Raw genomic sequence first — 27,543 nt, 5'->3', positions numbered from 1 at the left:
GAATTTTCTGGGCCAAAATGGAGTTCCTGTGGCAGACTCTGGCCAGCAGAGTCTGTGTGTTGTGACTGAAGATGAAAGCAAATGCACAGAGTACAGCAGTCCTGTGGGGAAATAGGGAAGGTGTGGTACTCTCTTAAGTTCAGAGTCCTATGACTACTTCTGTCAAGTGGAGAACACCTTGGCCACTCTCCCAAGGGGGAAATGCACCAACCCTTGCCTGGGAAGTTTTTTATTGTTTTTTCCTGGGTCTTACATCAAAGAAGGATTTATTATCTATTACATAGAAGAGTGTTGTCTGCATTTTAGGTATAATCAAGGAAATGAAAATAACAAATGCAGAAGGAAAGGTAGCAACTCGATTAGTTCCGTCTTTGGGAAAATTCACACAAGCTTTGGAAATTACCTTGAAGATAGGCAATAAATATATACTATTTCAGATCAGGGCAAGGGAGTTTTACCAAGAGCAAGCCATAGCAGTCTGTATTCATTTTCTAGGCCTGATTCTCAGTGGAAAACCTGGTTTGAGGGTCTGGCTCCTGCCAACCACTTCACTCCTCTAGGTTTTCCATACAGGGCTGAGTCACATTTGCCAGACCAAAACAAACCGGTCCCCTACAATTCCCCTCCTTTTTTCTTTTTGTTAGGACTGTTGTGGTGATGGATCCCACAAGACTTACTACTTGCTGGTCTCTTTTACAATCCTGGGCAAATAATTTGCAAATGCAGTGAAGTACACAGGGCATTATTAGAATCACTAAACAACCAGCAGCTCTAGTGATCCAGGTCTCAGGTGGAGTCCAACAAACCAATTTTTTTTTTGGGGGGGGGGGTTAGCTAGCCGAAATTATCACGGAATGTTTGAAAAATCTCCTGCTTAGTTAAGCTTTGAATGTTCTATATCTGCTGGCATAAACCCAGTTGCAATTTATTAATTTGTCTTTTTAAATTGGTGGAAAATGCTCCTCTTAGGCGATGTTGAACATCACTCTAGGAGTATTGGCTGGAGTTCCACTGGAGAAGGGTGACACACAGTTTGAAGAAATCAGGGTCACAGGTCAGCTTCTGACCAGTCACTAGCATGTCCTGGCATTGGCAAATACAGTTGAGGGCTGATTCGACTGCAGAGACGTGAGTAAGGACCTCTTGACCAATCTGGGCCTGTTGGGACATCTCTAAGGTGGAATTGCTTAAGAGAACATCAGCTGTATGAGCAGTTTGAACTGAGTCAAAGAGGGAAGCAGCTGCCATGGCAGCAGTAGCTGGGACAAATATAACAGAGACAATGAATGCAATTAGGGTGCCGATGAACCATTGGACTTGTAAGGAGGAGAGTGTATTGTTAAGCGCTATAATGCGATTGGAATCTTCCCATTCTCTCGTTACATCAACTAGCACCCATACTTGAGTTTGTCTTCTAACAATATAGACCATAGTGAGGCTTAACTGAGTAATGCTGAGGTGACTAAGGCAGCAGGCATACATGGAGCCTGCAGGGACAGGCAGAGAATAAAATTTTGCTGATTTATTATAAAAGACCTGGGCTGTCCCTGGAGCTGCTAAAAACAAGGAGGGGTGAGAGGTACAGACCGGGACCCAATCCCATTTTGGAGGGCTATCCTGCTTATCTGTCTTTACAATAGACATTTCTGACTCAGAGAATTCAGAGGTGAACATACAGTCAGGAAAGCAGAGAGGTTGCCTGAGGGAAACTGTTACAAGAAGAAGAAGCCACACAGGAAAACAGAGCAAAACTCCACCTGCAAACTCTCCTAGGATTGTCCCTGTGTTCAGGGATGCTCAGCCTCCCTCCAATGGTCCCACCCTGCCCCCTGCTGGAGGTGTGTGTCTAGTCCCACCCTGAGTTCCCTCACTGAGCCTCTCATGCAGTAATACAAGGCTGTGTACTCTGCTCTGAGGGCGTTCATTTTCAGGTAAAGCTCATTCTTGGCGTTTTCTCTGAAGATGGTGAATTGACCATTTGCAGAATTGGCCTGGTATGTGTTACCACCCCTAGGATAACCGATGTGTGAGACCCACTCCAGCCCCTTCCCTGGAGCCTGGAAGACCCAGTTCATATACTTGTTACTGAAGGTGAATCCAGAGGCTGCACAGGAGAGTATCAGAGACCCCACAGGCTTCACCAAGTTCCCCAGACTCCACCAGGTGCACCTCACACTGGACACCTGCAAACACAAAGTCATCTTTGTCTGGAAACTGTCACATTTCCACTTTTCCTCTCAGTCATTTCAACTCACATACTTAGTGTCTCTTGTTCTCCATAAATCACCTCTTAAAATAGCAACAAGAAAAACCCAACTGAGTCCAAACTACATGGTGAGAGGTCTGTGTTCTATGCTGACCAGGAACTGGGGACACCTCAGTATCCTAATCTGGGCTCCTGTCCCAGAACTGCAGGATCAGGGCTGGGCTGATTTTCATGAGCAGAGGGGCCCTATTTGCATGTCCTCCTGCTATATATGGAGCTCTGGAGTTGAATGGTGACATAAATGCCATGGTCCCAGTGTTTGACATGTCTAAAGGTGTTTGTCTGTCAAAAATTACTCCCCACATTTGATCCTGTGCCATCCTCACTGGCCCAACAGGTCCATGAGAAGTGTATATGACCAATGGGAGTAAATTTTCATAAAACAGAGGTATTTAAAATGAGAGATGCCTTTGAAATACACCAGTTATAAACTTTCCAAAGGAATTAAATGCTTACAACCACAGGGAGCATTAAAAGTGCAGGAGGTGCCAGTTTAGGTCACAGAAATTTCCATCTGTCCCTAGTTCCTCTACGCAGCAATCAGAGTGCCAACTAAGGAGAGAGTGTGACCCTAGAGAACGTGGACTCAGTGTTGGAGGAGGTGGAGCACCTGTGTGGGTTATTGGGAGACAGAAGTGTGAACTCTTCAGAGAAGCAGACAGTGCTACCTGGGATATTTTTTTAGTGCAGTTTTGGGCTGACTGCAGGATCTTCACTGCCTCATTTTTATTTTTATTTCCCAATCTCTGTGTTAAAAGCAGGTTAAAACAGTTATGACACTGAAGAAACTTAGTCACAACTAGGTTTGCTTAGGTGAAGATTTATTTAGAAAGTGGGGAGTAAGTATGTTGAGATTTTAGAAGTCAGATTATGAAAGACTTTGATGCAAAACACTAATAGAAAATAGCAGATACAAATAAAAGCATAAATGGCATGAAGAACATTATTTTTATTTATCCATTGATTAGAGGATTAATAAAGCATTCAAATAACTTCCCATTACTGGAGCTCATGGACTTACTTTATATTAAAGTGTTCATCATTGTGGGATCAGTGTATGGCTCAGAATCAGGATCTGTGTTTATGTGGACCTTTGATGTAGCTTTCATCAGGGAGCAGGAGAAGGTTTGTATCGAGGCCCCTGTTTCTTTGATAGTTAATTTCATAAGAACAATCTCCTCTCTCTCACAGTCCCTATTTATGTCTGCATGGGACCCATGGGAGCCTGTCACCATGGCCATGCATGACGGGCATCCACTGAACTTGAACCCATAGTACTGATTATGTCGATGTACAAAATGGGAAAGGGAACACTGCATAGAGATGAATTACCGTAGATGGTGCATACACCTCATTTGAGATGACACATTCTCTCTGACCTACAGAATGAACAAGGACAAATGTGTGTGGATTTCAGGGCTAGTGTCTGATAAGTGTTTCAATTGACATGGGAACATAGTATAGGCTGCATATGGGTTTTCTACTGTCAGTGATGCCCCCACCCTGCTCTCTGCTGTGATGTGACATTAGTACAGGTCCAGGGACAGGGACGGTCACAGAGATGTTGTCTCAGGTGAGGGGAGTCCTTATTATCACACCATGAGTAAGGACAGAAAGAACGCTGTGATGTCATGAACAGTGTCGGGACCTGGAATACCGGCCAACTCTCGGCTTTGATGCCAAAGGTCATCTCTGTGATGCTTGGTCAGAAGGAAGAAGATAGAAATCTCCCCTTCACTTATGTACTTACTTTTCCCCAAGCACAATTTTATTGTTAAAACATAAGAGAATGCCCTAGAACTTGCTAGGAAGACACCTCATTTGAATCCCCAAATGTGATCCTGACCAAGGATTCCCAGATGGTGTCTCAATGAAGTGCTTCACTCAGAGGACAAGGAGGCTCCAAATGTGCTCTCTGCATAATCACAAAAAAATAGCAGGGGTTATTTCAGGAGTGTATTCCGTGTATCTCTCTCATAGTGCATCTGGTCTCTTGAAAACTTTCCATGAATCTGATGTGCCTCTGGCAGCAACTTTTCTGGTCCCAGATTCCTGAATGTGTTTCAGGAAGTCAGGTGGTCCATCACCCTGTCATTCCTTCAGCCCAGCCAAGCTGCCCCACTTCTCAGTGTTTGTGACACACTGAGGTTGTGGGTCATCAAGCTGTGTCACTTGTATAGTAATGCATGGCTGTGTCCATGACTTCAGACCATTCGCATGCAGATAGGCTATGCTGGCAGAGGTTTCCATGCAGGAGAAAACTTGTTCTGAGAAGCCCTGGGCATACATGGGCTTCTCACTATTTGTCTTGATCTGGACAATGTATTGCAGACTGTCTCTTGGGAATTGTTTCACCCAGAATGCAGCTTAGCTGGTGATCATGTAACCAGAAACCTTGAACGAGATGTCCACTGAGGCCACAGGCTTCCTCACCACAGCCCCAGGCTGAACCAGCTGCAGCTGGGAGTAGACACCTGTGGAGAAGAGGACAGAGTGGGTGGAAATCCCTCTTGAGACTCTTTTGCCCCATCCCAGACCCAGGAGCTAAGGAGTCCCATACCAGTAGCCACAGCCACCAGGGAGATGGCTCTCCAGCTCCAGTCCATGGGGAGGGGCTGTGCCATCAGGTCTTCTCTAGGGGAGGGAGTGGCTGTGGGTGATGTTCTCAGGGCACAGAGAGACTAATGTTAAATGTAGTCTATCTCTTATCATTTCACAGTCATGAGGCAGAGTGTTTCACAGCTGAAGATTTGACTTCACCTAAGAGAACGTCGAGGACACAGGGACCATGCTGAGTGGGAAACTCAGGGACTAAGTCCAAGTTACTGTTATCAGATGTATGTCCCCTGACAGGCCCCTAAACTCTGTGCAGATACAGATTCTCCCACTGATGAATAGACCCCCACAGGACATGCTCCTCATTGAGAAACACATTTGAGTGTAACAGAGTCTGCCTGGACCAGGTCTGGGTTTCAATGCCTAACATCTTATTCCTAAATCAGTGTGTCTCTAGAATGCATCACTGAAAAAAATTTAAAGGTCATCCCTGTTTCCAGCTCCTTAACATTAAGATATAAAGAAGTCATTGAATTACTCCCATTGACTGTGGTTCTCTTGTCTTATCAAGTATAATACATTCTCTGATAGAATAGGGTATTTACAGTCACCTCATGCCTACCCCTCATTTTAGATGTTTTCATTAAAAAAGGAAGACTCAGGCCCTCATCAGCAATACCTCCCATGCCCCCTCTCCACCTGGTCCTGGGGCAGAAGCCCTGAGATAACTGGCCCCATGTGCTCCCTGCTGCCTAGTCCATGCCCTAAAGGGAAGGGTTCTCTCTGGGCTCACAGGGCATAAGTTCCAGCACCTCTAGTTTAGAATTAAAAGTTACATTATGATTTTAGGATACTCCCTCTGGGCCACCATGTGTTTAGACATCTAAGCATATCTGACGTTTAGTCTTTCTAAACCCCAGTGATTCTGCAGGGAGCCCCTTCACCAGGGACTGTGAAGCAACTAGGGAGCCTCTTTGCTGGACATGCCAGATGAACCGACTCAGCCAACACCTCCCAGTCCAGACGATATCAGGGTGTTTGAGAGTTGATGTCCTCAGGTTCTTCTGCTTGAAGGCCCCATCTGAGTGTCCTTGTATGGGGTCCTAATTCCGCTGCACTAGTACTGCTCAACAAGTCAGACACACACACACACACACACACACACACACACACACACACTTTTCATGGTAATGAACTACAGGTCTCTTTTCTCCTCTCTTCCTAGTACATGGACAGGATCCTCACTCACATTCTAACTGAGTGAGTGACCTACTTTGATGACAGAACAGAAGCAAATACAATTGATGTGAAGACTGGAGACTGCCCATCCTGGTTGTTTCCTATTCTCCTAGCACCTGGAACCTAAAAAGTCCATAGTGAGGAAGTCCTGGTTTGTCCTGGGGAAGGTTAGTTCAAGAATACCCTTATCCAATCAGTATAGACAACTCTGGCCTGACTTGTAGAGGGAGTCTCACTGACCTGCATACAGCCCACAGGCCCACATTCTCAGAGCTCACAGCCAGGAGCCCTGAGGTCTGAACCATGGGTGTCACTGGATCGATGTCTCCCCAGGAGCACAAGCAGGTTCTGATTTAGGAAGAGGGGACTCAGAAAAGTGGTCCTGGGATGTCAGATTCTGTTGACCAGGATCAGTGCTGTTTCCCACTGTGCTGCCTGCTACGTGATCGCCCCCTGGTGTCCCGAGGCCCCCCTGCAGCCCAGCCCTCCTGTCTCCATTTGGGAGGTTTGTGTCTGGGCTCCTATTTATTTCCTCTCACTGTGTCTCTCGCACAGTAATACACAGCTGTATCCTCGGTGGTCATGGAAGTCAGCTGCAGGGAGAACTGGTTCTTGGACGTGTCTCTGGAGATGGAGGTGCGGCTCTTGAGGGACGGGCTGTAGTAAGCACTTCCACTATAACTTATGTACCCGATCCACTCCAGCCCCCTCTGGGGGAACTGGCGGATCCAGCTCCATTCATGACCACTGGTGATGGAGTAACCAGAGACTGTGCAGGTGAGGGAGAGGGTCTGTGAGGGCTTCACCACTCCTGGGCCCGACTCCTGCAGCTGCACCTCAGAGTGGACACCTGAGGACAAGGAATATGAGATCCTGTCAGTCTTGTGCATTCTCCACTGTCCCATAGACCTACATCTGACACCCAAGACACTCACCCTGGGGGGGGCTGTCACCAGGCACAGGAGAAGACCCAGCAGTCTCATCTTCTTCTAGAGCACAGTTCTACCTTCCCCAGAGATTTCTGCCCTGTGTGAGGAGAGAGCTGTGAGCCCCCACAACCCAGGGGAGGATGTATCCTGCAGCTGGGAGAGAAATTTGCATGTGGGAGGGCTCTGTTGTCATAAGTAAGGAAGGACTGAGGTCACTGCCCTATGTCCTTCTGGGTTCTGAGCACTTTTCTTCTTTTGGACTCAATGGCATTGGTTAGGCATGGGAGAGCAGTTATTTTATGGGATGCCTTGAACTCAGGGCAAGACACTACCCATTTTTCTATGTTTAAACATTAATGCTGATCAAGATGAGAGGACCACACTATTTTAATTTTGTGGATAAAGAAACTGATTAACATTATGCCCAAACATCTTCCCAGTCCTAGGAATGGCATGAAGTAGACTCATTATTTTCAGACTGGATAATCACAATTCCATGTAAAATAATATTTCATGTGGTAATTATTACAAAGTGAAGAAGAGCCTTTCCGTTCAGCCGGATGAGGTGTCCAGGGCCTGCAGGTGATGGTGCAGGTGCAGCCTCTGTGACTCAGTCCAGCTGCAGGGAACAGGGCACTCTGGTAAGGGCCTGCTGGCCAGAGTCCAGCCCTGGCCCTGCAGCTGTCACAGATGCTACACACGCTGGGTCCTTCCTTTAGGATCACTTCCCCCAGGGCAGTGCAGCTGTTTCCCTCAGGTGAGCGACTCAGGAGATGCCCAGGGTTCCTAGACCAATTGAGGCTCTGAGACCCAGGGGTCACATTCTCCCAGAGACATAGGTACTGACTCTGCCACCAGGGGTCCTGAGATGTGTGTGAATTATCTAACCCAACTCCTAGTCACAGGGAATTAGCTTGGAACCTTCATTCCCCCATTCACCTGAGGCCCTGGAGCAAGTATCTGGAGGCTGATGTCCTGGAAAGAGGACTGGAACTCATGATGGGCCAAGGTTACATATGGAGTGAAAACAAAGTGCAGACTAGGAGAATCATTCATTAGATTAAAAAATTGAGTGGAAATGCATGATTCGATTTAACTGTCTGGTGAACAATTGAAACTATGTTTACTTCCCCGAGTGTCACTCACCCTCTATACACAGAATATTCCCACTACAGTCCCATCATTTAACAGGGCACAGTGAGGACTGGGGCACATCTGACAGACTGAGGACACCCATGGACCAGACCTGAGATTTCTGTAGGTGATAAAGTTTTCAGGAAACTGCTCCTTTGATGATAGGAGAGCTGAGAGTGAGGGATTGGTGCAGCCACATGGAACCAAGGTGATATCTGTGTTGGGGATGGCACCAATGCCTTGAAAGTGCTGGGGGAAGCTGTGAGGAGCCCTGGGTACTGACCTACAGTGACCAGCATGAAGGACAGCAAGGTGGATTCCTAGGAAGAGAAGCAGTGACAACAACTCTTTCAGTGAGAAGCACACCATTGCCGCAAGGGACAGCTGTGCTCTGTAACTCAATCCTGTCCCCTGCCCCAATGTGAGGGAGGATACTGAGTCCCCCTCCATGGCCAGGGCTGCCCTGTGATGTGTAATCTGACCTAGCCTTGGGGTCTCTCAGTCTTGACATGCCAACCTCTCCCTCACCTGTCCCTGCATTGCTGCCCAGAGATGCATTCCAGGTGAACTTTGGAATCTCTGCATCCCAGTTTTCAAAGACATTTAGATACCATGACCCCAGATAAGAGGAACCAGTTGAAGGTCTTGTCATTTGTCTTACTCCCATATCAGGTGAGAGCAGAGGGAAGTGTTGGGTACCTGACTCAGGGACACTGAACAGAGACAATTCATGGGGACAAAGTGTTTCCTGAGAAAGGAGGGTCCACATTGTGCAGCATGGTCCTGTGTCTGATGAGTGTCATGGATAATTGTTCATCCCCAACATCGTCCTTGTGACACCTTGAGTCAGAGACTGATGGGAACTAATATGACACCACACAATTTGCATCACCTTTAAAGAGTCGTCTGCATCTTTGAAATGTTCTTCATCCTCTTAGGACATGACTCACCCTCTCTCCTTGTCCCCACACATGCATCTAACACATGATGTGTTGCAACCATTCAATGTCAGATAGGTTCATGGGATTTAGACATGGAAATTGTGGAAATGTTCAAATGTGTTACATGCCTTTATTCAAAGGTTGGCAATCCACACACACTGCTAGCTGTGTGTCTCCCTACTTGTCCCTGTGTGACACCTGTGTGTCTCCTGCCCTCTCTCTGTGTGCCCGGCATGACGTCCCAACTCCCTTGTATACTCAAATATAGACAAAGCCACCCAGAAGCCAACAGATTGTACAACAGAGCTGCAGTGTGTGCATGCAGGCCCACTCAAGGCTTTGGGAACCATTTGTCAGACACAGTCTCAGGGCTGTGAGAACACTGTTTGTCAGACCTGTACTCAAGGTTATGGGAAACTGCCTCCCTTAGGCACAGTTTGATCCTGATGCATTCACAAATATGTTACATCTTCAGAGACAACCATGCAAAGGACTATGCCTTCTTGTATATTCCATATTTCTGAGAATACATTTTCAGATCATATTTTTGAACAGTTAAAGATAACAACTCTATGGAATAACTGGATTTATAGAAATGCTGGCCAATAAACAGAAAAAAGTGATCATGGTGCAACATGAACTGAAGACTACTGTAGTTTTGTAACTGTTGCTGAACATAATGATAATTGTTAATCATGTTGTTTTTCAGACATAAGACACCTACCATTTTTCTTAAAGTAGTTTGGTAAATTATACTTTAATGATAAATATATAGGAATTCACATATTGCCCCTGTTTGATCCTTCTGGAATTTGGAAAGACTTATGAATGAATATTATTGTTCCCTGTGACAATATACTAGTTCAAATTAATCAAGCAGGATACTGATTTATTCATAATAGGACAGATAAAGCCATTTCTCAGTTGTGATTTTATCTACTAAGAGTTTCAATGGAATGTCATGTCCAAGAGAGACCTGCCTAGACTCTGGATGCCAGCAAAAGCTTTAAGGAATGCAGAATGACTTTGAAGCTAATAAAAGCAACTTGGAGAAAGGGCCTGGTACCTTGCTTATTCTGAACATCCATGGCAGTATTTCCAGGCAAGGAGTGAAGGTTGATTTCCTGGGAGATCACAGGGGAGAGCTCAGGACATTTTGGAAGACCTGAAGAACTTAAGGAACTCACTGAAAGTTACAGGTGTAACAGGTAAAACCTAATAGCAACAATGCGGCTTGACTTCCCCCTTTAATGGGGTGAATTAAATCTCATCCTGGCAATTTCTTATAAGAGTCCAGCAAAGCACATTTAAGAGAGCCTACATATTTAAGAGAGTCAATTGCTATTCCTGTTATGTTTAGGCAAATAATTAGGCAGAATTGAAACAATGCTTTAAATGAATTATCCTTTATTTGGCTTTTTGAAAAAATGAGTGTGAATCTATGTAGAGAATTTATGTTTCAATAGACTCTGTACCACACAGTTATGGACATTAAACTCTAGTTAAGTGAATTGCCTTCATTTTTTTTAACTTATAAACATAACTAGATCCTACTTTTTCTAGCTTCTTCAGTAATATTGAGATTAGTCACACAATTTGACTCCTCCATATTAAAGCCCCACTCCTACTCAGGGAGCACCACTCCAAGGCACCATCTGCACATTCATCTTTGCCCAGGCCACACCACCCCTCTGAGAGCAAGGATTTCTTGGCTCTGAAGAAAAATGGCATCTCTCTTCAGCAGGAAGCAGTTGCAGAAATAATCTGGCACCATTTTTTTTTTTCGTAAAAGGATTCAGAGTCCACATTCTTGAGCTGGAAAGAGAGTGGATAGTTAGACAAAATCACAGCATGAATGAGAGGCCAGGGATCAATGGCCCACAAGACTGAAATCTCAGGTGCCTGGCAGCAGGCATGTGAAGACAAATGAGTAAAAGGGGGCATATAGGCAGATGGAAGACTGGCACGGTGACTAGGATAATGGAAGTTCTCACCTCCATGGGAGGGCCCAGAGTCTCCTGTAGATACCTTCCAAAACATCATTATTTCTCCACAGGAGCCAAAGATATACTTGGGACACATGTAGTCTGTTTAAAGCATCAAACTGACTATGAAAATTCAGTACTGGTGAAAGGGGTAATGAGGCAAATGCAACAACAAGCCCACCTCAAGTCATTAAATGTCAAATCAGAGATTAAAGTTATCACACCGCTTTCTCTGTTTGTATGGATACTCAATTCTTCTTCTGGAAGAGGTCTTGTTCTATAAATTGCCAATCCAATACACTTTTTTTTCTCCTAAAAGGAAACAGCATCCTCTCAGGTCCCACGGGAGCATGTACCACATCTCCAAGGTTTTTTAGCTTATTCATGGGACAGACAGGAGACGTGCTCCTTCCTGAGATTCACAAGCAAGTCATTAAAACTTTTCAGGCAGATGGGACTACAGAGTGGTCAATCAACATGCACACAAATGGCTCAAGATCTTCCCAGGGGAATACAAGATGATGGATATTTCTTTAGATGTGTTGTATCACCCTGCTGGGGAGCAGCTGCACATTGGTAAGTACTTCAGAATGTGTCCAAGACTTAAATCACTGTAGTCAATGAAATTGACATTTCACTTCGTAATATTCAGAAATCTCTGGACTCTTTAGCCAGAGCTGTTTTAGATAATCAACTTACCTTAGACTACATACTAACAGAACAAGGAGTTTGCATGACCATCAACTCTTGTTGTTCTTACACTGACACCTCAGTTCAGATGGAAACAAGCATCACCTAAATCAGGCAACAAGCTACCTGGTGCCAACAAACACTGGACTATCATGCCTGTCTCTTTGAAGGAACTGGATATTGGTAGATGCGTCTATATTCATGGACACCATGGGTCTCAGGTCCATAGAGAAGGGATTTTTATTTTAGGTTTATTTTATTTTTTTTTTTTTTTTGCTTTATAGTGCTGGTCTTTATTGTTTTGAAGCATTTTAGGACTTACTTTTCCCATGACAGTAAAAGAGAATCTGCTAGACAGTCACCTTAAAAAAATATGCCTCCTTTTAACTCACAAGGTCTTGCTTTCCAAAAGGCTCAGACTTTTCATTCCTGCAGAAGATTAAGAGGACATCAAGAGCCCCATATATATGGAAGAAAAATTAACAGGGGGGAATTGGAACACACACACACACACACACACACACACACTATATATATATATATATATACACACACACACACACACACACACACACACACACACACACACACTTCTGTTACTTTCTCTGACAAGGAAATAGAATAAGGGATGCTAATTTGTAAATAACTCACATTCTGACAGTTACTTGGTAATCATATTTAAAGCGCAACCAGTACCAGTCCTGCTTATACAAGAAACAACCCTGACCACAGTTTCAGGTGACACAGATGACCCAGCTGGAAACATTGATTGGCACCAACAGTTCCAGAATTATGACAGTACAATCCTTATTGGGACCAGCATGGGCACTGTCTGCATGGCCACAGCTTCACCCCATGATCTCATTGTTTATTTTGTCACTCTACCTCCTTATAAAAAAACTGCCTGTACTGAGATGTTAATGGCCTTTGAGATGACAGTCTCTCATCATCCTGGTTGCTGACACCTGAATACAACCAATCTCCTTCATATCAGCTCCTATATCTCAAGTATTGGCCTTTGAAGTGGTGGGCAGTCAGACTTGCCTTTAATTGCATCACTATTGTGTCTTCAAGAGAGGGGATCCTTCCTGGGTCACATCAGACAATATCTAGTTGGGTCCTCATGCAGTGTAAAAATCAGCAAGCTCTCTGTGCTCATTGAGAAATGGTATAACCCCTTTCGTAGGGCACTCTCATGACTTAAGCACCCCCCAAAAAAAACATTTTTAATACTGTCCTCTTTGGGATGGGAAGTTAAACATATAAACTTGGGGGATACCTATATTCCACCACAGACGTGCCCTAGGGTCTCTGGAATGAAAGTGGTCCTTCCACCACCTTGACCTCAGTCCAGTGAAGGGACTTCATGGTGCAACCTTCAGATTGTACAGAAATAAATGTGTAGAAATGGCATCCTCAGGTGTGTGGTATTAAATTGAGTTGTCGTAGAGAAGTAGAACAGACTGTATGTGGGTTTCCCATTGACAAGGGTTTCCTCACCCTACTACCTGCTGTATGATGACCAGTATTCCCGGGGACAGGGACACTTGCAAGGCTGTGGTCTCAGGTGAGGAGACTCCTTAGAATCTCACCATGATGTATGACTGATAGAAGAATGTGATGTCATAGACTGTGCTGGATCCTGAAATCTCCCTCTCCCAGTGACACAGAGGCAGTGGCTCTGGGTCAGAAGATGTTCTGAGATGTGTGAGGATGACAGGATCTGCTTTCCTGTCATAGAGATCAGTTTGGGACCTGCCATCCCTGCATTCTCCTGAGTCCCTGGTCAGGGGATCTGGAGACTGATGTGCTGAGAAGGGGGCTGGGATCTCATGATTGGCCAAAGTGACAGATGGAGGGATGCCAATATACAGTGTAGTTGTACTTTGCATTAAATGACTACACTGAAGTGAAACATACAATGGAATTTAACAGTCTGGTAAATGCTTAAAACCTGATTTACTTCACCAAACCTCACACCATCCATAAACAGAAATCTCCACTGAAGCACCATTATTTCATAGGGCACAGCAAGGCCTGCAGTGCATCTGAGAGACTCAGGGCATCCATGGGACACATGGAAATCCCAGAGTAAGTGTAATATGAGAGTCACAGAGGATTGTCCAGGTTAGTTCTGGTCCAAGTATCCAGGCCTCAGTCACAGAAGGAACATGAGTGTCATGGGTGGTGGAGGCAGAACCAAAGCTCTTATGTGGATGCTGTAGTTCCAAGACCATCAAGCATGATTGTCACACTGGTCCCCTGCAGGCCTTCAATGGTCAGGCAGGGCCTCCCACATTAGTGTCTGAAACTGACACACACACTGAGGGGTTGTTACCAGGCACTGGAGGACATCCAGCAGTGTCATCTTCTGGACAATAAACCACAGCTCTGCCTTCCCCAGAGGCTCAGCCCATGTGAGGAGAGAGCTGTGAGCTGTGGCATCCCAGGGGAGGATTTAACTTCAAACTGGCATAGACGTTTGCATGCAGGGCGGTCTTTTCCCCATGAGTGGGAAAGAACTGAGTTCCAATGCCTGGGCCATTCCAGGAACTTCTATGAAGACATGTTTCTCTTGACATCACTCAACTTGTGATTCAGGTATAGAGGTTCACCTGGATTCTGAGACACACTGGAATGAGAGCAACAGACACCCTCACTGTTCTGAGTATAAGAAGGAATTGTTCATGAGGTGTGGCAGGGGCACTTTTAAATTCCTTTTCAATCAGATTCAAAAAGGATACCATTTGTGTATAGTTTCTGAATAAAAAATACTCTAGTATATCCATGGATAATAAAAAAATAATACAATTTCACACAAGAAATATCTACCATGGAAGAAAAAATCAGGAATAAATCAGTCATTCTCAATGTACTGTTTCTTAAAATGTGATGTCATTTGGTTTCCAGTAATTTCTTCCCAAGAACAGTTATGGCATTGTGAACACTTTTTTTTAAGATTTTCATTTATTTTTAGAGGGAGGGAAAGGGAGAGAGAAATAAAGGGAGAGAAACATCAATGTGTGGCTGCCTCTTGCACACCTCCCACTGCAGGCTCTGCCCACAAACAAGGCATGCGCCCTGACAGGAAACCGAACCAGTGATCCCCCATTTCACAGCCCTGCACTCAATACACTGAGCCACACCAGCATGTGTGTGAATTCTAGACACTGGAAATTTTGTGATGGTGCCTAAGCCCCCTGTGCAAACTCTTTTCTTAAACAAGCCCTTTTCACATTGCAGAAACTCCAAAATAATCAGAGCAGAAATAATCACATTTTTACCTGAATAAATGACAAGAAAAGAAAAAATCATGTGATTATGTATGTTTACAACTCAGAAATCTACATTTGTTGAAAAGATTACGGCAGTGACTTAACTGATTTGTTTTTTCAGGCTAGTGTTGTCAGTGATTTTGTGGTTCAGGGACAGGGAATGAAGAGACTTCTAAGTAAAGACTGGCTCATTGCAAAGGGAAATTCTACCTTCACAGGAAACCCTCACTCTGAGCCTTTCTAAGACTTGTTTCTGGGGTAATCTCTATGGTCAGAGGGTGCTGGGATCTTCCACACAGCATATAATGTACTTAATATATAATAAATGCTTTCTTCCATCAAACATGCAATTTGGAAACATAGTCTTCATTTTCTCCTCTGTATTTATTGGCTTAATGGATTTTTGTTGGGGCATATTTCTTTAATTTTAGCAAACTCTGTTTTATCAGTATTAAAAGGGGTCTTTTGTTAGGTGTTTTTTTTTTTTCTTCCCCCTGAAGCTCTCCCCAGATAAAGCTCAGCCTCCATTCCCCATGTTTATTGGTTACGGCAGACTTAGGGACTAGAACAGACACTACACAAATGAATAAGGAGAAGATGCTGACTTAGAGTCACAAACAGAACTATGCCTTATTTTCATGAACACAGTTTACTAGACACATGTGTTTAAAGACTTTTGTAGGAGAGGATACAAAAGGAAATAGGCATGATACAGATAGTTTATATCATTTTAGAAAACAGGAGCTTGTTAGAAATAAAAAAAATATTGATTCTGCAGGTAAAGATCAAGAGGAACAAGGAAAATGTCAAGTGCAAAATGGAAAGGTGATTCCTTGTTACCCACTCACATTTTCACAGTGTCTCTGTTACATTTGGTTATGAGGTCACTGGTCTGGGAGTTGAAGACTTAGAAAATTTTGAAGTCATTGATTTTCTGGTCACACCATGAATCATCCAAGCTGAATAATTCACAGGGGCTCCATTTATACAGTATCTCAACTCTGACAGGGAAGGGAGGACACCCCTCACTGGAGAAGCCATGGTGATGGTGTGTCAAGATAAACATATTTTCATTGGATCAGGACACTTGACTCAATCCAAGTTTGTCATCATCCTCATCCTCATCATCACTATAACCATTACCTTCATTGTCATCATCATCATCATCATCATCATCATCATCATCATCAATATAACCATCAAATCATTGCCACCATCATCATCATAATCATCAACATCACCATCATCAACACAAATTGCCTTCTTATAATCATTCTTCTTTCATTTTCTGTACTCGTGAGTATTGTTCACACATAATGAAATTATCTCATGTTTTGTTCATTTTTATGGTTAAGTGAAATAGGTAGTCACAACTTATATTATTTTATATGACTTGTCAAATGAAATTTTATTCCTACCTCTTCTTCATATGCCCCCCCAACAAAAAAAAATCTGATAAGAGTCTAGGTCCCCTGTTTATATGTCATTGGGAGACATAACCACACAATCCCCTAAAGCAGACTCCACTCACATACACCTCAACAAAATAAAAACCCTCACCAGTCTCTTTTCCTGGCTCCATCAAATCATGTTTACCTTGCTGAAGCACTCTTCCTGTTCTTCCCAGAGATTTCAACTGTGTATGTGATAAATGTTCTATGTCCCTTTGGTTTTTGTTTTTCATGAACCTGGACATCCACACAACTTTTTGGGCCCATCTGCTTCTGTGTGGCGTAACCTACATTACCTCTGGTGTTTTGGCTGTGAACCGAGTCAATGACAATCAGCAATGGGCATCTTTGTTCCTTGGTGTTGGGTTCATATGCTCTGGCAAACACTGCCCAGCAAGCATGTGTCCTGCAGCTCGCCAGCTTGGACAATGAGCTCTGTGGGGATGTGCCCCGCTGTTGACTCCAGCACAGCCTCTGGTTATATTCAACTACAGGGTCAGAAGGTTTGACTCTTCATTGGAATTGGGCACAAGAGTGTCTGCAAACAACTCAGCCACTTGTTCATAAAGCAAAGCTGTCTGTCTTTACAATACACACTTCTAACTCAGAGAATTAAGAAGGAAGTACAAAATCAGGAAACCAGAGAGCTTGCCTGAGGGAAACTGTTACAGGAAAAAGAAACCACACAGGAAACCAGCCCAGCCCTCCGCCTGTAACTGCTCCTGCCATTGTCCATGTTGAGAGATGCTCAGTGCCCATCAATGGTCACAGCCCCTCCTGCTGGAAGTTGTAAGTCCTGCCTCACACAGACTTTCCTTCTCTGTGTGTCTCATACAGTCATGCATGGCTGTGTCCTCATATTTCTAGATGTTCATTTGTAGATAAGCATGCTTTCTTTAGTTTAAATTATTTTATTCTTATTCAATTACAGTTGCCTGTGTTTTCTACCCATCACTCCCCCAGCCCCCACCAAACCAATCTCCCTCTCTTGCCTCCACTTTGTTTTGGTTTTGTCCATGTGTGTCTTTTATTGTAGTTCCTGAAAATCCTTTCCTCACTCTACCTTCCCACCTCCCCTCTGGTTACTGTCAGAGTGTTCTTAATTTCAATGTCTCTGGCTATATTTTGCTTGTTTTTTTTTTCTTTTGTTTATAAGGTTCCATTTAAAGGTGACATCATATAGCATTTTTCTCTCACTACCTGTCTTATTTCACTTAGTATAACACTCTCCTTTTTCCATACATGCAGTCACAAAGAGTAGGAGATCCTTCTTTCTTTCTGCTGTGGAATATTACATTGTGTAAATATACCAGTGTTTGGTACATTTACTAGTAATGCTGAGCATCTTTCCTATGTCTCTGGGCCTTGTGTATGTCCTCCTTGAGGAAGTGTGTGTTCAAGTCTTTTGTCAATTTTGTAATTGGGCTTTTTTGTCTCCCTGGAGTAGAGTTGTGTGCATTCTTTATATATTTTGTAGGTCAAACCCTTGTCTTAGGTATCATTAGCAAACATGCTTTCCCATATGGTTGGTTCTCTTTTTATTTTAATGTTGTTTTATTTAGCCATGCCAAAGCTTTTTAATTTAATGAGGTGCCATTTGTTCATTTTTTCCACTTTATGTCCCTTTCTTTAGGGGAGATAAGCATTGCTTTTGAAATAATTACTTGAGATGGCGAAACTGACATTCACAGATCCAGCACATTCTGTTGTGTGTGTGTGTTAGCTCTGTTTCTTATAACACTTGTCCACTCCAGTCCCCTTCTTGGAGGCTGGCCAATCCAGGTTATAGAATAGTTACTGAAACTGAATCCAGAGCCCTTGTATGGGAATTTCTGACTCCTGAAAGCTGTCTCAGGTCCCCCTCAGACTCCATCAGCTGCACCTCACACTGGACAACTGTAGACACGAGTATCTCATTAGGAGTACACACACATTCACACACTCACTTCCTAATTTATTCATAATGTCAAATGTAAAAACACCAGAACAGGTGCCCAACTCAGTTCAAATTTCATGGTGCTTCCTCTGCATTAAATGCTGAAGTGAATGCCAACAGAAGAGACTCAGGAGCTAGGGCTGCTCTCTCAGGTGCAGGGGCAGTAGTGCGGCTGGGTTTATCAGCACATGGAGCACCCCATTTGCATTTACTCCTCTAAGTAAGGACAGACAAGTGAAGTCTGTGGGTGAGAGACATTACTCAGAGGGACAAGCAACCTTTTTGTGGAAGAGGGCATTTTATAAGAGGATGATTAGTCTGTGTGCCATAGAGTTATTGTTGTTGTTGATTTCTACCACTGATCAGTTTAACAAAATTCACTTCACTGAGGTATTCCACGTGCATAGTGTTCTATGCTATTCACGTCAAAATAAATGTCCTTTGCAACCTTTTCCATGTGTTGACACACAGAGGGACATTCATACCCATCATCAGTCTCCCAGGTGAGGTCACTGGTCACTGCAAGGGCTGCTCTCTTGTTCTTTCAAGACAGAATCCTTGCCCATTGTGCATCTGTGCACAGAGAGTCCATCAGTGTTTAGAAAGGAATTGGGAAGAAGGAACAAACACATTTAGAGTATCTTAACTGCCCTGGACATTCTCTGTTCTTGGCCTACCTTTCTGCCCCAAATGACTTACCAACTGTCACTTCAAGTGACTGACATGCACACCACCCAAAAACCATTCATATACAAGGGGATACTATGATCCAGATGCCACGCTGTCATTATTATATACAATATCTGGGAAATTCGAAAACATGGCATGCTTAGTTAAAATGTTCAAACCTAAGTGAATCCTTTAACATCCTTGGTCAATGCTGCTCCTGCGTGTTGCTCCTGTGCATGTCCTCAAGCACACATCAGCCATGTCCCTGTAACATGGGAAGTGAGAGGATAATGAGTTTCGTCTTCAGTGCAACCTGGGCCTCATTCTACGCTGATGTGTCAAGTATTGAAAGGGTTCATGGATTAAATTCATATCTAATGCTGCCTTCCTGCTACATCTGTTTAGGAGCTTCCCATAATGCCCGATCAGAACATTTTATATGTGGGAGAAAGTAACAGAGAAAAACTACCCTGGGACATCACTGGAAGACAACACATGGTGTACATTTTACAACACAAACAGCAGTGGAACTCTAAATATTCAACCCGTGTAGTCATGTTACACTACAGTACTAAATCATTCTGGTTGCTGTAACAAAGGACTGTGGTCTGGGGCATTGGCCAACAAAAGAAATCTATTTCTCACAGATATAGATGTGAAAAATGCAAGACTAGATGCAGATTGTTTAGGTGACTGGTGAGAATCTGCTTCTTAGATGGCTGTTCCCTCTAATCTCAGAGGGTAAATGGGGCAGGGCAGCTTCCTCAGTCCTCTCTCATGAAGGCCCTGACTCCATTCATCAGAGCTCCACCCTGCGACCAACTCTTCACCTGAGGCCAGGCATTCTAACACCATAACATGAGTCTCAAATTTTAATGTGTGAGTTTTTGAGTGACACAGTCACACCTAGGAACACCAAAGGAATCAAATAGTGTTTCTGTCCAGTTGTAAGGCTACTCCATCAGATCTCCCCAAACTGAGGATCCCTATAGTCCTGTGGAAACTTCTTGTCTTTTGAAGCAGAAAAGGGAAGCAAGTCCTTCAGAGAAAGCTGAACATCTTGTAGAGTGAACAGGTTTCAGACTAAATTCTGAGCTAAGATGCCCATACAATTTATTATTATTTCCTCTTCTTGCTTACATATAACAATCATTCTCATTTTCTAGGGGCTGAATTTGTGGTATACCCATAATGGTTGTTTGTTTCATGTTCTCACTCATGAGTCCTAGGAGTTTGATGGAATAAGAAGTAAGGATCTTGTTGTTTTTATGTTGGATGCTGACATGTTAAGATTCATCCCTCTCTCCTCTATATTGCACAGGTGGAACGTATATAGAGAAAGTGGTGATTCTTTCTAGTTCCATGCAAGTGGAAGATTAGAACCACACAAACCCATCCTATGAGCAGGAGCCTCTTCAACCTTGTCACGAATGAACCAGAAGGTACTGATCCAGACTCCTTACCTGAGTTAAAGCAGCCATTGCTGGCTTGCTGAAAAACCTGCCCTGCTCTCAACAGACTCCACAATGAAGTGACAAACTATGCCATAGTCCCTCTTTGGGTGTGACACCGCCATCCTGGACACCTGTACCAAGTTAGGGTGGGTGTCACTCTACACCTACATGATGCCAACTGCTATTGGTCATCATGAACATGGAGTCAGGTCAATACTGTCTCCCCCAGGGCACTTTCCCTCTGGCATTGGGCTCATATGCGTTTTTGCCCACTGTTCATCATGCATGTGTCTACTGTTGGCTGGCTTGGACTCTGAGCTGTGTGGGGCTCTGGTGCACTGTTGCATCCAGCAGGACGTCTGGTTGCATTTAGCTGATATGGGTCATGCAGATTTAATAATTCCACTATGATTCATTAGGATAACATTAAGCAAATGTGACTTTCTGCCTCCTGTGTGTGTGAAAATATCGTCCTCTTATTACAACAAGCCTCTGAAGTTTACATAGATAAGATGTCAGCACAGAATGATGAAGAAAGTCAGGATCCCTGAAAGAAACGGCTGTGTAGAAAATTAACCCCACACCTCCAGAAATCCAACAGTTAAAGTGCATTTGCAGCTGTTCAGAACTGAACCAGGTACTCAATGTGCCCTGAGCGCCCCCTGGTGTTTGGAGATTCCCCTGCAGCCCAGCCCCCCTGTCTCCTTCAGGGAGGTTTGTATCTGGGGTCACAATGACTTCCCCTCACTGTATTACTCCCACAGTAATACAGGGCCGTGTCCTCAGGTCTCAGGCTATTCATTTTCACATAGAGCTTGTTCTTCGCATTGTCTATGGAGATGGTGAATTGGCCTTTCACAGAGTTTGTGTAGTATGTGCTACTACCAACAGTTACTGAGATCCATTCCAGCCCCTTCCCAGGAGCCTGGTAGACCCAGTGCATCCAGTACCTACTACTGATGGTGAATCCAGAGGCTGCACAGGAAAGTCTCAGAGACCCCCCCAGGCTTCACCAGGCCTCCCCAAGAGACTCCACCACCTGCACTTCACACTGTACACCTGCAAACACAAAGACATCAGGTCAGGAAACTCTTACCCATCCATTTTATCTCTCAGATGTATCCACTCACACACTCAGTGCCTACCATTCTCTAGAGATTTCCTGTTAAAACAGCAACAAGGGAAACTGAGATGAAACCAAACTCCATGGTGAGTGGTCTGTGTTCTGTCCTCACAAGAGTCCAGGAACACCTGGGAATCCAGGGCTGAGCTCCTCTCTCAGAGCTGCACGGTCAGGGCTGGGCTGCTTTTCATGAGCAGATGAGCCCTATTTGCATGTCCTCCTGCTATATAAGGAGCTCTGTTGCTGGATAGACATTAAGGGCATGGTCCCAGAGTGTGACATATCTAAGGACACATGTCTGTCATCAGTTACTCCCCACATTTGAGCCTATACTGGTCCATGAGATCTGTGCATGATGCAGAAGAGTGAATTTTCATAAATGAGAGATGTTTAAATAAGAGATGCCTTTGAAAGTCAGCAGTAATGAGCACACCAAGGAAATTCAATGCTCATGATCACAGGGAGCATTAAAATTCAAGGAGGTTTCTCTTCTTGTCATCAGAAGTTGCATCTGTCCTATTTCCTCTACAAAGTAGTAAGACTATGAACTAAGGAGAGACTGTGACCCCAGAGCTCGTGGACACAGTGTTGGAGGAGATGGAGGGCCTGTGTTGTCTTTTTGGAAACAGAAGCGGGAACCCTTCCCAGAAGTGGGAAGTGTGACCATGAACATGTTTCTTTAGTGATTGTTTGGTGCTGAATATGCAGCATGTTCAATGCCTCACTTTTGTTTTCATTTCCTAGACTCTGGGAAAAGTAGGTTCACACATTTGGGATGCAGAAGAAACTCGGTCATAAGTAGAAGTGCTTAGGTGAATATTTATCTAGAAATTGGGGAGTAAGTATGTTGAAATTTTATAAATTAGATTATGGAGAACCTTGGTACAAGCTACTGACAGAAAATAACAGGTATAAATAAAATAATAATTTATATGAAAAGCATTATATTCTTTATCCACTGATTACAGGATGAATAGATCTTTCAAATAACCTCCCATTACTGGAGCTGGTGGATCTGATATTATGTTAAACTGGTCATCATTGTGGGTTCAACCTGATGCTCTCTATTAGTATCTGTGTTTACATGTATGTTCAATGCAGCTGTTATCAGGAACCAGGGGAGGGAGTATAATGGAGCCCCCTGATTCTTTGACAGTAAATTTCATAGGAACCATCTCCTCTCTCACAGTCTCTATTCATGCCTGCATGTGACCAGTGGGAGTTTGTTACCATGGCCACACATAATGGGCATCATCTGAACTTGAGCCTGATGTACTCATAGTAACGATGTGCTCAATGGAAAAAAGGTACTCCATGCATGGGGGTGAATTTCCATTGATGGTAAGTGAAGCTGGTTTGAACTGACACATTCACACTGACCTCCAGAATGTACAAGAACAACGTGTGTAGATTGCAGAGCCAGGCATGTACTAATTGTTTCCACTGACGTATGAAGATAGTAGAGGCTGAAAGTACATGTTCCACTGTCAAGGGTGCCCCTACGATGTCCCTTGTTATGTGATGACATCAGTACTAGCTCAAAGACAGGGACACTCATGGGGCTTTTTTCTCAGGTGAGGAGAATCCACAGGATCTCACCCTGAGGGAGGGATGAAGGAAAGTTCTGATGTCACAGATTGTGCTGGAATGTGGACTTTGCTGTCAGAATGTCATCTGTGTGATGCTGGCAGAAACAAGAACATAGAAATCCCCCTTTACTTTCATGGACTTACTTTTCCCCAATCACAAGTCCAGTTTTCACAAATAAGTGAATGTCCTAGTACTTGCTAGGCATCACCTAGACCAAATCCCCAAGGTAACCCTGACCAAGGCTTCCCAGAGGAAGCCTTGATGAAACACATCTTTCAGAGAACCAGGAGGCTCCAAATGGGTCCCTGCAAAATGACAACAAATAATAGGAGCCCTTTCTGCAGCATCTTCCCTGCCTCTTCCCCACAGTATACCTGGTCTCCTGAAATATTCCCTGAGTTTTTGACATGCCCATGGCAGCATCCATCCTACTCTCAGATCCCACCTGTGCGTGAGGAAGTCAGGAGGCCCATCTCCCTGCCATGCCATCTGCCCAGCCAAACTTCCCCACCCCTCATGGTCTGTGACACATTCAGCATGTGGGTCATCACAGTGTCTCTCATGCAATAATACATGGCCGAGTCCTTAGCTTTGAGACTGTTTAGCCCCATGATGTTCTACTCGTGGACATGTCTGCAGTCATGGTGACTCTGTCCTGGAACTCCTGTGTGTACTTTCTTTCACTATCATTGGGGTGATTCTCCCCATCCAATCAAGCCCTTGTCCTGGGGCCTTTTGCACCCAGCTTATTCAATAGCCTGTGAAGGTGTATCCAGTAGCCTTGCAGGAGACCTTCACTGAAGCCCCAGGCTTTCTCACCTCGGCCCCAGACTGCACCAGCTTCACCCGGGAGTACTCACCTGTGGAGAGTAGACAGAAGTGTGCGGAAATACCCCTCGGCTGTTCTTGGTATCCTCATCAACACAGACACTGGAGAGCCTCTTACCTATAGCAACTGCAACCAGGTAGAGGGCTTTTTTGCTCCAGTCCACTGTGATGGGTTATGCTGTCAAGATTTCTGTAGGGGAGGGTGTAGCCATGGATGATACTCTCAGGGACCAGACACACTCATATTCAACCAAGTCTACCTCTTTCCTCTGCATATTCATCAGGGAGAATGTTTCATAGCTGAAGCCCTGACCCCACCTGAGAAAAGTTGGAGGACACAGAGACCACATTCAGTGGGAGTCTGATAGACCCAGTCCTAATCCCTGTGTGAGGATATATGTCCCCTTCCACGTCCCTAAGTTCTGTAAAGAAATAGCTCTTCCCCTGGGAAACAAGGCCCTGCACGACATGCTCTTTCATAGTGACCCCAACTTTGAGTGACACAGAGACACCTGGGACAGTCTGTCATTGGTACATGAATGTCTTATTGCTGGGCCAGTGTGTCTACGAAATTCTCCACCTGGTGAGTTAATAAAACAATCCCTGTGTCAAGCTTCTTACAATTCAGATATAAAGACGCCATAGAAATATCCTTATTGGTTGTGGTCTTCATGCTTTATACTTTCATAAATGCTCTACTGGAATTGGGTATCTGCACTCACCTCATGTCCAACTCAAATTTAGATTTTTTTTTTATGGGAAGAAGAGGATGCAGCCCCTCAGAGGGAATCTCTCCCCAGCTCCATCTCCACCTGATGCTGGGCAGCAGCACTGAACTTGTGGGTCTTGCACATCCCCTACTGCCCAGCCTGAGTCCTGCAGGTAAGAGTCCTGTCTTAGTTCAGAGGGCATGAACATCTCCTTGGCACTAGTTAAGAATTAAAGACAGAACCCTGACTTCAGAATGCTTCCAGAATGACACAAGCTGCTTTGACATCTCTAGACACAGAAATCTGATCTTATTAAACCCTACTGACTCTGCAGAGAACCTCCAAACAAGGGCTGAATGACCCACCAGGGAACCCCTTTCCTGGAGCTGCCCAATTCACTGTCACTGCCAACACTTCTAAGTATGGAAGTTCTTGGGGCCTTTGAAAGCCTCTGGTGTCCTCAGATTCCTCTGTTTGAAGGTCCCATCTGAGGATCCTGCATGAGGCCCTAATCCCACCACATTTCTATTGCTCAATCATTTACACACACACACAGACACACACACACACACACACACACACACACACACACTGATATTTTCATGGCAATGCTGTTGAAGGCTACTTTCTTCCCAATAACTACCATATGGGATGGGCATCCACATGAGTTCTAGGCTGGAGTGGGACTTGTTAGGTGAGTGAGGTCAACTCTGTGACGGACATCCTGGCTTTTCTTCCTTTATTGATTCTCCATCCTGATGCTTGTCTTCCCTTCCACCACCTGCCTTGAAGACCTCAGATCCCAGCATCCTGCACAGAAACAGAGCCACTGCTCAGTGACCCACAGCTGCACCTGTCAGGGGCTGCTGGAACCACCATCTCCCCTTGTATCTGGGTTTCTGTTTCAACCATTGTTGACACTCCTGCACTGATCAAGGCATCAGATGTGAGAACTCAGGTGCTGCTGGTTGTCACTCAGGCTCCCTTTCTAAGCTGGTCATCTCTGGGGTCAGTTATGGAGGAGCTGTGTGATGTTTCCCATGAGGACTCCATGTCCTCAAATCCATCAGCCTGGCAGGTACAAAGTTCTCAGTTCCTGGGTCAGGCACACACATTTATTCTGGTTTTCACTGGCTGAAGAATGTGGCAGGTGGTTTCTACATAAAAGAGTAAGATAAAGTCCCCATTTCCACAGGATTGTGCACTTGTGCTGGATTTATTAAGCATGTGTCAGTTCCGTGTGCCACCAAGTCATTGGAGACACTGCATAGTTACCTTCTATGTCGATTTTGCCATTATCATGTATTATTACCCTTGGCACCTGTATCAAGCAAACATACTTCTTGGCAAATGCTCACAATAATCTGATTAGTCAAATACATCTTCTTTTGTTTGTTTGTTTGTTTCAGTGTATGTGCATCATTGATATTCCCACATGAAAGCAGGTTGCATTTGGATATTGTCTGAGATCAATAAGGAAAAAAGTCATTTGCAAGACCAATCACTGAGGACTTGGAGCCTTAGCATGCAATCAGCTTAGTCTGCTGACACTGTCACAGTGAGCTCTGATGCCACATAGTACTGCTCATTCCACCCTCAGGGATCTCTGAGTCATCACAGGGCTCCTCAATTTTCAATGGTGATCAAAGAAAAGCACCCAGGGAATATTAGGAAACTGTTTTGCAATTGGTAGCCTGACATTAATGGGATCCTCCCTCTTGTTCACTGAGTGCCCAGTACGGTTTCCAATAAAAGCATGAGTGTTCTCTGATGGGATCATTCCCTATGAAGGACAAACTCGCATGTGCTCTCCTTTGCACAGAAGAACCATGGTCCTCCAGAGAAGCAAACAGAAATGCACATTTACATTTACAAGGAGTCAATGCTCATTGTCTCGACAATGTAACCTCCTAAATTGCAATGAGCTCTGGTGGCTGGCAGCAGACACAGGAGAGCTGCTGTCATAACTCAGCCTGAGTTAAATGCTGAGGACAAGGGTGCTCAGGACAGGACAAGACCCCTGCACCAGCTCCAGTATCCAGTACATGGGTAAAACGGGCTTAGTTTTCCCTCCTTCACTATTTGTTCCAGTCAGCCATTCAGTGGTGTGGAAGGTGCCCACACACATTGAGGAGAACAATCTGCTTACTGCACCAAAACTCAAAGTGAAGTTCACATGTAAACACACTATGGACAGACCCAAGAATGACTTTCAGGTAAAAGTTTGACACCTTGTTATCTGCTTAAAATAACAGAAAAATTAGCAGACACAATGCAGATAATTAGGGGAACAGTTTCCTAGATCTTGATTATATGTGCCTGCTTAATGTATTTAGATGGAGATTCAACCACATCAGACTCATTGGGATGAGCAGTTTCTTATGTATCTACACACTGAAGGTGAGATGGAGAGGAAGCTCTCTGAGATTAAAACAGGCCTTAACCTCCATGTTCATTGCTCCTGAAGAAGCCCTGTGTAGTTTCCAAGATTGTATCCCTGTGAGAGCAAGCTCTGAAAAGGGCTAATAAGTCTCCCTGGAAAACCAGGTAACACAGGTGGCAGACATGGCCCGGCTCTAACAAGGAGGGCTCCCATGGATATAAGGCCTCAAATGTACATTGTATCCTTTGAAGTTTGTTCTGCTTTGTTTTGTATAGCCTTGGTGATATAACCCAGATGTTTGAATTCCAGGCAAAAGGAGTAAACTCCTTATCTCATGAAACATGCCTGAAAGACCCTCTGGCACCGGAATGACTAAAAGACCCT

The 27,543-nt window shown here is 44.3% G+C and overlaps 3 long non-coding RNA genes across 3 annotated transcripts; all 3 read right to left on the bottom strand.

Moving 5' to 3' along the window:
• Positions 1–2,853: 2,853 nt before the first annotated feature.
• LOC118498639 lies at positions 2,854–26,617 on the bottom strand. Its single transcript, XR_004901118.1, has 3 exons — positions 26,605–26,617; positions 24,318–24,322; positions 2,854–2,934 (listed from the first exon to the last, which is right to left on the bottom strand). It is a non-coding gene; the product is annotated as an uncharacterized LOC118498639 (long non-coding RNA).
• Positions 3,765–16,688, bottom strand: LOC118498640. The gene is made up of 3 exons (XR_004901119.1): positions 16,551–16,688; positions 14,370–14,372; positions 3,765–3,776 (listed from the first exon to the last, which is right to left on the bottom strand). It is a non-coding gene; the product is annotated as an uncharacterized LOC118498640 (long non-coding RNA).
• LOC114489783 lies at positions 6,611–7,134 on the bottom strand. The gene is made up of 2 exons (XR_004901120.1): positions 6,997–7,134; positions 6,611–6,911 (listed from the first exon to the last, which is right to left on the bottom strand). It is a non-coding gene; the product is annotated as an uncharacterized LOC114489783 (long non-coding RNA).
• Positions 26,618–27,543: the final 926 nt, after the last annotated feature.

This window comes from Phyllostomus discolor (genome assembly GCF_004126475.2).
Source record: "Phyllostomus discolor isolate MPI-MPIP mPhyDis1 chromosome 15 unlocalized genomic scaffold, mPhyDis1.pri.v3 mPhyDis1_scaffold_43, whole genome shotgun sequence".
NCBI lineage: Eukaryota > Metazoa > Chordata > Mammalia > Chiroptera > Phyllostomidae > Phyllostomus > Phyllostomus discolor.
This window is presented reverse-complemented; position numbering and strand designations above follow the sequence as displayed.